We start from the raw sequence: 13,020 nt of genomic DNA on the forward strand, positions 1-13,020 counted from the left end.
GTATCTCGAAGGTGTTTACTGTTAATAGTATTTGCTTGAATACGTTGCGTTGAGATTTATGGACCTTCATATCATAGCTTAAGCCTAGTACATACTTGTGAACCATCTCGTGAACCCATACAAATTTCAGTTTTTGGTTCACCCGTGAACTTGCTCGTGAAGCTGAGTGGAGAACAAAGTGGAGAGTTTTCGTTCACTGGCAATTCACGTGCAAAATGTACGGGAACTGTTGGTGAAGCTGAAGTCAAATGTTCACAACGTGTACTCACAAGTGTGTACCAGTGAGCAATGTCAAAAGTTCACTTTCTCCACTGGCGAACGTTCACTTCACGAGGAAGTATGTACTAGGCTTTAAGGTTTTGCTTCATTTTGCGAATGAAGTATTTTTATTTTCTAAAGCGTTTTTAATACAATAATAAAAAAACACGATTTTGCTTACTGTAACATATTAAAGTTGAAGAGAGCCAGCGTTCTGTTACTTCTATTCGACGATGAAAATTGAAACAAATTACAAATCATTTGTTCCATATTTCTTCGTTTTTCGATCATAACACATTTCGAGATTATACAATCAAATTTGTCAATTTGCAAATGTGTATTTTTCTGACAAATTGGCTACGTTCAATCCCGTGTTGGATAGGGTATCTTGGATAGGTTGATTTTTAAATACCTTGTTGAACTTTTAGCTGTTCACAAAAAGCAGAGAAATATTTAAGTTTCGAAGTAAAAATTATTCTAAGACTTTTATATTTTTATTTCTATATTTATATTTCTAAGTCTTTCTCATCAAAAATTGACCCGTGTTCTTCAAGAACTTTTGCAATTTCTTGAAAAATTGTTCTTCGGCGGGTTTTTGAGTCTCAGAACAGGTCCTTTCTCTTTCTGCACTCCTTCAAATAGAGCAGAATGGATTTATGTTGCCAGCCTTAATTATGTGAAAGAATAACTTACCTCTCCTTTCAGCGACTTTATTTGCTTGAAGCTCCACAAGCTGTCCGCCTCTGTCTGCTTTTATACATAAAAACAAAAAAGTTAGTTTATTTATTTCCACAAGATTAGTATATGTACATATGTATGTATATTTACCTGTATTTTGTTTTACCTCTGCAACAGGATGAGGTTCTTCAACTTCAGAATGCTGGACACTAGAATGGGAGTTAAGACCTAGCAAATTGGTCATCTACAAAACTAGAACAAAATAAGTCAATTTTGAAGTTTAAAACAATAGATCATAATTACCTTCTAAAATTCGGAGGCAAATAGCTTCTTCATCGTCTATTATGTAAAGAACATCCTCAAATACAACTTCAACTAAAATTTTGTATCATTTTGTTTAACTTGAAATTCAACCTTGTGTTGAATCAGCTATTTTGTCACATACCTACATATCCCAGCAATTCTTGGATACCTTTGGATTCCTTTTTTGTTATTTTACACGTAAAACAATAACAAAAAGGTATCCGGATATGTATCTGTCTGCAATTGAACGCAACCATTTGTTACCTATCAATATCTTATAACATACGGACTTGTCAGACTAGTGTGACACATTTGTAGAATTGTCACCTGTCAATTTTTATGAAATAGGGTCCAGTGCATGGAAAAATCAAAAAGATTTATTAAATAAGTTAAATATAACTCCATGGTTTGCACTGCCATTTTAACAGTTTGCATACTGACGAAATAAGTTTCTAGCATTTGATTGATGACGATTGACCAACTAACTAGTTAAATTGGTCAAAAATTATGTTCAAAGAATGCAGTTGACTGCAAATAAAGTCCCTTATGATATGATTTTATTTTGTATAAAAAAAATTCCATCATTTTAGAGAGCTTAAAACAACATTTCAAAAGGCGTAGAGTGGGTACTTGGACAACAGTAAGGAGGAGTTACAGATCCAAGCAGCTATATCACAGACAAATATTTTTTAATATACTTTTTGGCTCCTAGCTTCTGCCACATCTTCAATAATTGAATTGTCTGAATCCATTTCAACACTTAATTTTGTTTACATATGTAAATATTTGTTCTTTGTTTATTTTTACATATATTACTAATGTCATTTCAATAATGTCTTTTTGACAGCAAATGTAGAGAATGATAACACAAGTCAACAAAAAAATATTTTTCTTTGAGTCTGTTATTTAGTAAATATTTTCTGATTGTATAAATCGAAAAAAAAAGCAGAAACTCCATTTATAATAAATAAAGTTTGCTTTTGTACCTTTACACAATGTAAAACGAATATTATAGGATTTTAGCAGTTTTTTTTAAGATCCGTTGCATATAAGATGCAGAAGAGGTGTAGGGGGCTGTGGATGTGAAGCGGGAGTGAGAAACTGTCAACGGCAGTTTGCACGTGTGCTTTGCAAAGGAATAACGTATTTTATGTGTCATGAGGCCTAAAATGTCTTCCAAAAAGTGTAAAAATCCCGTGGAATCTTTTTGTTATATTTGCGGCGAATTCATTAAAGTGAGAGCCAAAAAAATTTGTTTGTCGTCAAATACGAGACTTTGTGAAGCCTATGAAGCTTGTTTTAATTTACCCATACGAAGTCAAGATAAAGTATTTGCTTATGGGACAGTAGAGCCGATGCACTTCACTACCAGCAGCACTCATGTACACAACGGAGCGAGTTTCAAATAGGACAAGTCACAAATGAACCAATTGTGAAGCCCGATCATATTTTAATGCCTCCATTGCACATTTAATTAGGTCTGATGAAGCAGTTCATAAAGGCTCTGCGTCAAGACTCTGTGGCCTTTCAATATTTAAAATCATTTTTCCCAAAATTGTCAGAGGCTTAAATTAAAGCTGGTATTTTCATCGTCCACAAATAAAGAAAATAATGGCCAGTGAACAATTCCTACAGCTCCTCAGCAGTGTTCCCATAACGGCATTATTAATGCTAGATCTAGCATTATAGAGAAGAGAAAAGCATTATGAAATTTTAAAATAATGCTAAATGCTTTTCTGGCATTATTGTTTTTGAGTTTTGCATTCTTGAATGCCAAAATTGATTTCAAAAGATTGGTTTCATTATATCATATTGTTTGAAAAAATCTTCTTTTTTTTGAAATTACAAACCTTTCTGATTTAACCATAATAACGCGAAATCACGAAGATTCACACATACGCTCAAAAAACTCATGAATTTTTTAAAGTATAAGTTGGAGTCTCAGCAAAGCGCGAAAAACCTAAGGGTGAAGAACAGTATTAATATGAAGAACTTTGGGATAACTCGTTATTTATCTTAAATTATAAGATAGATAAGAAATTTATTTTTAAAAACTATAAATAAGAATGTGATAAGTCTGAAATGTTTTAAAATTAAATAATTAACTATAAAATGTTCCTATACTTAAAAACATTGTGCTGTAAATACCTATTAACATAAAAAGCTTAAGTTTTGTTATTTTTGAATTATTTTTCTTTTGTTATATACCTATGTTTGTTAGGTATTTGTATGTAAAAATAAATATATTTTTGCATTTTTTAAGATGTTTGTTTTTTAATCATCGATATAGACGTTTTATATGGATTTTAAAATCTAGCATTTTGTTTTTTGAGCTCCCATACGATCTAGCATTATAAAATTTGAAATCTAGCATTATGAAATTTGAGATTATGGCAACACTGCTCCTCAGTACCCTTAAAGCAGTGATTCATGGCTTTCTTGACAACAGAAAGGCAGAGAATTAGACGGAGCTTATTACTGATATGCTTCACAACTTAAAAGTTATGGGTTGCAGAATGTCTTTGAAAGCCACATGGTACATGCTCATTTGGATACATTTAAAGACAACTTAGGTGCATATTAAGAAGAGCAAGGGAAAAGTTTCCCCCGTAATCAAGGACAATAAAATGAAAACATGATGGGTGACTACATTTGGGGACTCATACGAGAAAGTTCCAAGTTACACAGAAGAAATACCAAACCTGTTCATTTTCAAAGTCTTTTTTGTATTTGTGGGTTTATTTATGCCGTCTTGTATAATTAAAGTCAATAAAAATATGTGAATTCAAAACTATTTTCCTTTTACATATAATTGAAATTAAAAAATAGAGCTTTTTCATAAAAATTAAAATTTCGTACAAAAGTAAAATTTATTAGAAACAAATATTTTTTCTTTAATTAGTTAGGCATAAGTAATGAAAATCAGAGGTACAAAACTCAGACTCAAAATTCGTGTTGACCCGTGTAATCAATACAGAAAATATGTATTTTAGTTATTAGTATGACTACACGCAAAATAAGCAGCTGTTAAAATTTAAACCAAAGATGACTAAAAGTTTATTTCGCAATTTACTGTTGGTAAAGCCCTAATTGTTCATAAACGTCAGCGAAAAATCAGAAATGCCAGCCAATGAGAGATTCATTTTAATATCCCAGACCCAATTATTTTTTCATAAAGATTGTTTTTATTATTAAAAGCTTAATTTTTGCCGCATTCCATCCCGCAACTCATAATTCCCATACAAAATAAATTTAAGTGTAAACAATAATAATTTAATACAAATAAACAATAAAAACTTGAATAAGAATTGTCAACAAAATTTAGATGTACAAACTGATGTCAGTTATGACATTTATAAACATATTTTCTGAAAGTCATCATTGTTCGATAGTGAATCTGAGTTTATAAACATGCTTAAAGCAGGCCTAAGTTAAGCAGACTTTTAATGAAAACACCTACCATTTAAACCTGTACTCGAAAAATTTTCTCTACCATCGACGTCTCCTTGGTAACTGAGTATTTAGCTCCTTTCCTACAATGGAATGTGCTACCTGATGCAGTAAGTAGAGACCATATGCCCATCGTGATTCGCACCCCAGAACGAAGATTCAAACCTAAATTTTCTCTACGATATTAAGAAAAAATATGGCTAATTGGAAGTTATATCTGACAGAAACAAAAAACTAAGTGCCCAAATCGTCACCCAATATCGACCAAGAAGCATCAAAGATTAAAAAAATCATCAGAAGCACAGCATCCAAATCCATACCTATAACTTAGTCTAAAACTGCAAGGAGAAACCCAATATGGTTTACCAAAGACCTAGCTTTATTGGTAAGAGAAAAGCTTGTCGAAAGGCTTCTAGGTTCCTTAATACAAAAAATCCTTTGCCAAAGTAAAACTTGAATCAATTAGATGTAAAAGAGCTTCATGGGACAATTTCATTAATACTATGAATCCTACACTTGATATGAGAACTCTATGGAGTTGCATAAAAGATATACGCATGCCAGGCTTATGCAGGAAATTCCCCTACATGAAAGTCAATGAAGAATTCCAAGTAGATCCATGTAAAATTGTCAACATATTTGCAGAAAAATGGGCATCATACAGCGCAGATAATACCTTTCAAGAAAATATTCTAGCAAACAAGTTATACTTCGATCTACAAACTCTTTCTCCGAACCGACTCTTGCGATCTCCTTGCAGAAAAAATTGAGCTTGAAATGACACTAAAAATAGCAAAAGGAAGCAGCGCGGGTGAAGACAAAATCACCTACAAGATGGTTGAACCTAGTGATACTAGCCCCAAAAACAGAATCTGCTGTGCATTATTCAATGACATTTTAACGACTGGTACTTTTCCACATGACTGGAAAAGACCAAAACTGAAGCCGATAGAAACAAACATGATTTTGGTGAATATCGCCCGATCTCACTTCTCCCCGTTCTCTCCAAGATTTTCGAAAAAATCTTAGCGAGACGAATTAGTTGGTTACTAGAGAAAAGGGTTAGCATCGAACAACACGCTTACAGGCCAAATAGAGGAGTATCAATTTTTGCATCTATTGGAACATAACTAGAAAATTTGTCGAAAACTAAGCACAGTAATGTTATGTCATCAGACTTAAAAAAAGCTTTTGACAGAGTAACAATGGTTCCGGTAATCGAACAGCTTTACAAATGTGTATCTAAGAAAATACTTAAGATTGTTTTATCCTTTATGGCTAATAGAACCTTTAAAGTAACCGTGGATGGATACGATTCTATTCTAAGGAAATTGGACAATGGCACACCTGAACGTTCACCACTTTCAGTAGTATTGTACAACGTTATATACAAAATGCTACATGAAGAACTTATCGCAAACATAAGAGCGGACAGAATCTTTTACACCGACGGTTCGCAAAAGCCAAATCATTGGTGCTCCTGTGCTGTTGCAGAGTTCCAATACAATGCCAAATTCTCCACTCTTCACTAGGCTCTACTTCCAGAATATGCGAGCAGTTACATAGCCGAGCTAGCTGCAATTTACAAGGCGATCTCTATAGCTCAACTAAGTTCTGAACGTTTCTTAATCCTCACCAACAATCTTGGTATACTCAAGGGGCTAAGCAACGTTAATAACAAATGTCCATCTCTCCAAACTTTAAGAAACTGCTTGTACTACAACACAAACACTCTTCATATATTTGAATATCCTAAACTACCCTAGCTTTTGAAACAACTTTCACACATTTTAAAAAGCAAGAGTTTTCAGAAAAGTGGCGAAGCGCTCAAACCTTTCTTCAAAAACATCAGCCCTGCAACACACTTGTCCAATATAAAAGGTCCTTTATCAGAGAAGAATGTATGAAGTATTACTACAAGGAAACATTTCCACACTCGTGAAGCTGTAAAGGAATTCTCAAATTGTGAAACACATCTTACAATCTGGCATATTTTTGTAGTGTCCTGTGTCCTGTTTCTCTACAAAGACATACTGAAACAGACGACGTAGTTGAGACTATGCCAAAAATCTTAGATCCATCAAATGTAAAAACTATCTGTCGAATTAAAGCTGCCATATCTGCTCACCAGAATTTCGATGAAATTTAATTAGTTTAGTTGCTATAATTGTTATCTTTTCAATGATAAATAATGTAAAAATGTAAATAATTTGTTTCTTAAGCCTTAGTAAATTAAAAACGGCATCGGATGGTATGGTTACCCTGATGCCTTAAATAAGTAATTTATAAATTTAGTTTATAAGTTACTTCAATGAATAAATAAATTAAACCTGTAAAACAAAAATATCTTGGTGGCAATCGGGGTCGAGAGATAATACTGTCAGAAAACTTTTTTTTGCAAATTGCGATTGTGTAGACATTTCAATGCGTTGTTGTCATTATTAAAAATTTAAATGCGTTTTTAAAGCGTATATTGTTCCATTTTTAGTAATTGCGTAGTTTACTTTTCGAATGTCAAAAGATTATAACTTTAAAAGCAAGTGCTGTCCAAATAGGGGGCTATTCAAAATGACACCTCTTATTGGAAACCCTATATTAGAACTCCGAATTGAGTTTGGGTAGGAATAAATGTATCAGCGCATTCTGTGAAGCCAGGTGGAATATTTCAGAAAACAACTTTTTTTGATAGGAAGATTAGAAAGCTTGAGCTTAGTAAAACAAATAAGAAGGGAATTGGAAAAAAAACCTCACAACTTACCAGTGATTCATTGATCGCATTTCATTACTACTGATAGTGATTTAAGCAAAAGAAAGCTTCCAAGCTGTTGCAAGGGGATTGCAATGTAACAATATTTAAGAATAGAAATTTTTTTTAAATCTGAGCTATTCTATTCTGTTGTTTTCTATTACTTTAAAATGTTTTGCACTCTTGAAGCTTTAAAAGCTTTGTTACATTATGTGAATGTTTATGTATTCCAAAGACTATCTTAAATTTTTAAAACGGATTTCTCTGAATTCAGTTTTTGAAATTAAAAAGGAGAAAGTGAAGTCTCATCCCGTTGACGTAGCAATTTAAGACACCTAAAGTTATACGAGAGGTAACAACAAATGTAAAAGTCTGTATTTAAATATTCACCGCATTATAAAAAAAAAGTTAATTTAAATAAATAAATCAAATTGTTTCAAACATTCAAGAATAGGGCCCGCTAAATAACTTTTTTTTTCGAATGTGGCTTAGGCTGTCCTGTTGAAACTAAATGCTGCTAATATCTTCCTCTTCAATAGTTGTGAACAAAAATTCGTTCAGCATGGCCTTTTGCTTTTTTTGGTGTAGCGGCTTTTCTGTGCCCAAATGCGACAATTTTGCTTCTTTACTTACTCGCCATGATCAAAATGAGCATCATCTCAAAAGATGATTTTTGTGGGCATAATCGGCATCTTGTCAAAGCGTTGTTCAAGAGTATATACAACCTTATTCGTTCAGCGGAAGGATAAAACTAATTATCTAGCAAATCCGACATAAGCTAAGTCTTACCATTCACGAAATAAGAACTAGTTGACAAAAAGGAATCTTAGATGGCGGACCCCATAGATTCAATTGAATTGGATGGCAGAATAGTGCCTGGATTTCGTACAGGGGAAGAGTTATAATTACAGTATATTTCTTATAATTAAAATAAAGGCAACTCTGTTGAGTACTTCTTCAGCATTTAAAATCCATATCCTTTATATTTAACTCTTAAATCCAAGACGTCAGGTAGATATTTTTTACTTTCTTGTGGTATTGCACCATAATATCAAATATCTTATACATATACAACTTACCCAACACAATCCGCAATGCTTAGTTAAATTTTCCAGTTAAGTTCACATTGTTTTCTAAAATTTAAGCACCCTATTCGTAAAAGAAAGAAAAATGTAATTTTAAATACATATGCCAATTATAAAATTATTTAAAATTTGTTAAAAACAAAAAGATATGGTTTGAAAAAATCAATTGCAACGTTCCATACAATTTCTAAACCTAAAAAATAGTTAAGTTATGAATTTTTGCATATCAGGAAAAAAATAATAATGACATCTTTTTTGTTTCAGAAATGATTCAATTCTTTCCTTTTTGTACTAAATAATGTTGTTAACATGTAAAAATCTACAAAAACGTCTGCCAAAATACTAATTTCTCAAGAAATCATATCGTACATTTGCCTTTATTTAGGTTCCAATACCAACGATATGTGTTTGGACTCTGGTTCATTTAATAATGATCCCTCTTGTCATCTCTTAATTTTAATCTTTTTCATCTAGCTCGACCTCTTGTTAGCTGTGCACTCTTAATTTGGTAAGTCACCTTAACCTTGTGTGCACCACCTGACCACTGCGCTACCTCTACTTCGCTGCCGTGTTGGGATAGATTCCAAGGCTTTACCAGTCACTGCAAAGGATTCCATTTTACGCGACCCAACTATTTTTGAAGTTGGACAGCCCATATATTGTTTTTCCCCTCATTATCTATAAAATCCATTTTATTATTGTCTCAATGCGGACAAATGCCCCATTGACATAAGGCTAATTTCTTCCGGTTATTGCGGCTCCATTGTATACATGGGAGTTCGGCACTATTTATTTGAACGGCGATGTTAAAGAAATCACATAAAAACGCATCATCCATTTAGAATTTTCTCTATGATTGGCTTCGTTCTGTTACAGTTTTGGACCAGGTGTTGGAGGTTCGATGTAGTATTGCGGGAAAATGGGAGGAGGTTTATTTTTAAGGAAGTGGAGTTGGGTGTGTTCAAGTCGGAGTCGGATAGTTTTTAATTTTTGATTTTTCGTTGTTTGTAGGGTATATAGGTTTTGATTTTGTTGGATTCACTCCAGCAAAGTGGTGATTGTACCTTCTTCATTCGTTTTATTGGGTGCTGGTCAGTTTTCTTGTGAGGTTCTTCACAAGCTCTTTCTTGGTGTTAATGTTATAGAGGTAGGTTGGTGACTTGCTTGCGCGGCTGGCGGCTTTATCCGCGAGCTCAATGCCACGGATGCCAACGTGTCCATGGACCCAGATTAGTTTTATATGCTGGTTTGAATTTATTAATAAAGAGCGGATGTCGTACGTAAGGGTTGAAAACGGTAAAAAAAAAATTTACCGAGCACGTCAGATTTTCAAAGGGGGTGTTAAGTGAACCTTAAAGAACGCTCTTATGTAATAATCTGCCGATTTGGATGTGAACCAAACTCGCGGCCATTATTAGAACTTGCAAAAAAAAATCGCCATTTTGAAATACTCGAGCGCTATATCCTAAACGTGTTGTCTCTTAATCTGACGATTGTCTGGAGGGATTCGCCTAATCTGACAATGGAAAGATTTTTTTTTTCAAATCTTTTAACAAATTGAAGAGCTAAAAATATAGCATGCAAGGAAAACAGTATATATTCTTTGAAGTACAAAACTTTTATTTATGAGTTATTTATTTAAATGCAAAAGAAACTTTGCATGCACCCCATCTTGCATCCATCGCGCCTTTCACCCTTCCCACCTTGCACATACTGCACCTTGGACCCACTCCAAATCCTATAGTGTGCCCAAGCAGGGGGGTTGCAGGGGGCAGTATGCCCCCATACACACCTCGGTGTGGCGTACACCCAAACTCGCACACACCCCATTGTTGCATACACCCACACTCACACCTACTATTATTACTATCAAAAAAAGACCACTGAAGCAAAAAAAAAGAATTATTAATATAGTAGTTGTGTTTATTTTCAATTTTCTCAAAAACTAAACGACATAAAATCATCTAGTTTTCAGTTTTTAATCAAAAACAAATAAGAGCAATAAATTTTAAAATAAAAACAATGGTAGATAATCTTGAAGTGTTGAAAAATTACACTTTAAACCTTTTTTTTAACGTTTTTTACTCAAATTTTGAGTTTAAAATTAAATTTTTCAAGAACTACCCATAGTTCTGGCTTGAATTAAAAACCGGCTAATAAAACAGAATGTTGGCTTTAAAAAAATGTATAAATCTTAATTGTAAGTATCACCATTATTTTTTAATTATTTTTTTCCATTTTTAATAATAATTTTTTTAAATTGCCCCTCCCCTCACTTCGGCTAACGGAAATCGTCAGATTATATATTATTTGTGAACGTTGAATTATTACCTTCAAAATAAAAAAAAAATTAGCCACGCTCGAGAAAGTCAAGATGACGTTTTTTTACAAGTTTGTAACCCGCCTACTTCTTATCGTCAATCGAAAATTGTCAGATTAGTGGAATATACACTTTTTAGCATATAACTAACTTACCCTACCTTAATCTTACGCGCTCGAGAATTTCAGATGATTAATTTTTTTTTACTAATCTGATCCTTGACGCGCGGCCACATATACAGGGCTAATACTTGGTGGAGGTATTCAATGGGGTACTAGGTACCTCCCTGTATCTGTATTTAATCTGCCGCGCTGTAGTAAATCCCAAAATCCCTTGTTGGGCCCCCCTACTATTAAGTTGACTTCTTCGTCGATTATCGAGTTCGATGAAAATATCAGTTTAGTATTTAGTTTATATATGATTTTTTCTCTTCTTTCACTACATCTTGTTGTTTGGTGGTAAATTGGTTTTATGATCCCGAGTGCGGATTTCGGAGCTTTGCCATAAATAAAAATACCATAATCTATTTTACTTAATATCAGTTGTTTGATTATGTGTATTACAAAGGGATTTTACGTGTATGCTACTTTTCCTACTTGATAAATACTTAATAATATTGGACCTTGCAGCTAGAGATTTTTTAAGATCTAAACAATGATTGTGCCAATACTATTTACTATAAAATATGAGTCCTAAATTTGTTACATTTTCAATTTCTACATCATTTACATTTATTGGCAGAGGTGTACAAAAATGTTTCCGAAGTACATGTAAGGCTTTGCATTTTGGTTACGAAATTTTAGCTCCAGAAGAAACTGTCCATTCTAAAATGTCATTAACAGCATTTGAGAGTGAATTTTTGTTTTCCACAACATTTTGGTTTTTAGAGAGAATTTTTGATTTCCACAACATTTTAGTTTTTAGAGAGTATATATACATCATTAGCATAGAGGCAGTATTTAAAATACTTGTGATTGGTTAAAATGTCACATATGTATATTATATTGAAATGCAATAGAGAACAGAATGGCAGATAATGGGGATCCCTGAGGTATTCTGTTTTGTAGTTTGTATGTAGCAGAACAGGAATTATAAGTTTTTATACAAAATTTTCTATTTGTAAGAAAATCTTTAACATAATTAAAAATATTAGAGCCAAAGCCCCAATCTTTGAGTTTCTTAAACACTACATGTAATCCTATTCTGTCGAATGCTTTTTCAAAGTCTAGGGTGAGAAAAGATGCATGGTTTTTGGAGCTCAGTGCTCAAGAGACATAGTCTATATCTATAAAAAGCAGGGCGTCTGTACATCCACGATTAGTTTTAAATTCTACTTGATTTAGGCTAAAAAGTTGTTTAGATTCTGCATACCACATAATTCGTTTTGCGACAACTTTTTCCAAGATTAAAGTTGTTCATGAGAGGAGAGAGATGGGTCGGAAGCTGTCTGCAGTTAGTTTATTTTTGTTAGGTTTAAAAATCGGAAGAATTGCGGCAGTTTTCCAGCTTTGGGAAATTACTGCGGTTTTAAGAAACGAATTGTATAGATTCAGAAGTCTTTGCTTTGTCTCTGCTGGGAGGTTTTTAATCATAGGGTACGACATTCTATCCCTGCTTGGAGTTTTACCTTTTAGTTTAAAAAGACATGCTTCCAGTTCAACCATAGAGATTTCACGCTTAATAAGCTATATTATTTTACGTTAATAAATATTGATGGATTATTATTCTATAAACAAGATGGATGGATTTTGTCGTTTTTAGTTTTGACCTGATTGTGGGAGTCGTGGTGGTCTATTCGTTTAGTTGTTTCTATTTCCATAAATTGTTCATTTTTCTTAGATCTTTTTTGGTAAATACATAAAATTTGGATACAGGTGCTCTGCTGGTGGATTTTACAGCTTTGTCAGCTTATTCGTTTCCACGTGTTCTTACGTCACCTGAATCCACATTAGTTTTTTATTATATTATTGTTTCTTATAACAGAGACAATATCTACATTTTTATCTGTGTTATAAATTGCTTTGATAACTGATATACTATCATTTACATTACAAACTTTTCATTCAAATAAGCTGTTAACTTTGTCTACTCTGGAATACAAAAGCATCAGCTTTAAAGATAATCTAGGAGAATACCGGTATGGAAATCTCTACCTCTTATGTTAATGCAAATGATGAGTT

This window comes from Eupeodes corollae, chromosome 1 (genome assembly GCF_945859685.1).
Source record: "Eupeodes corollae chromosome 1, idEupCoro1.1, whole genome shotgun sequence".
Lineage (NCBI taxonomy): Eukaryota > Metazoa > Arthropoda > Insecta > Diptera > Syrphidae > Eupeodes > Eupeodes corollae.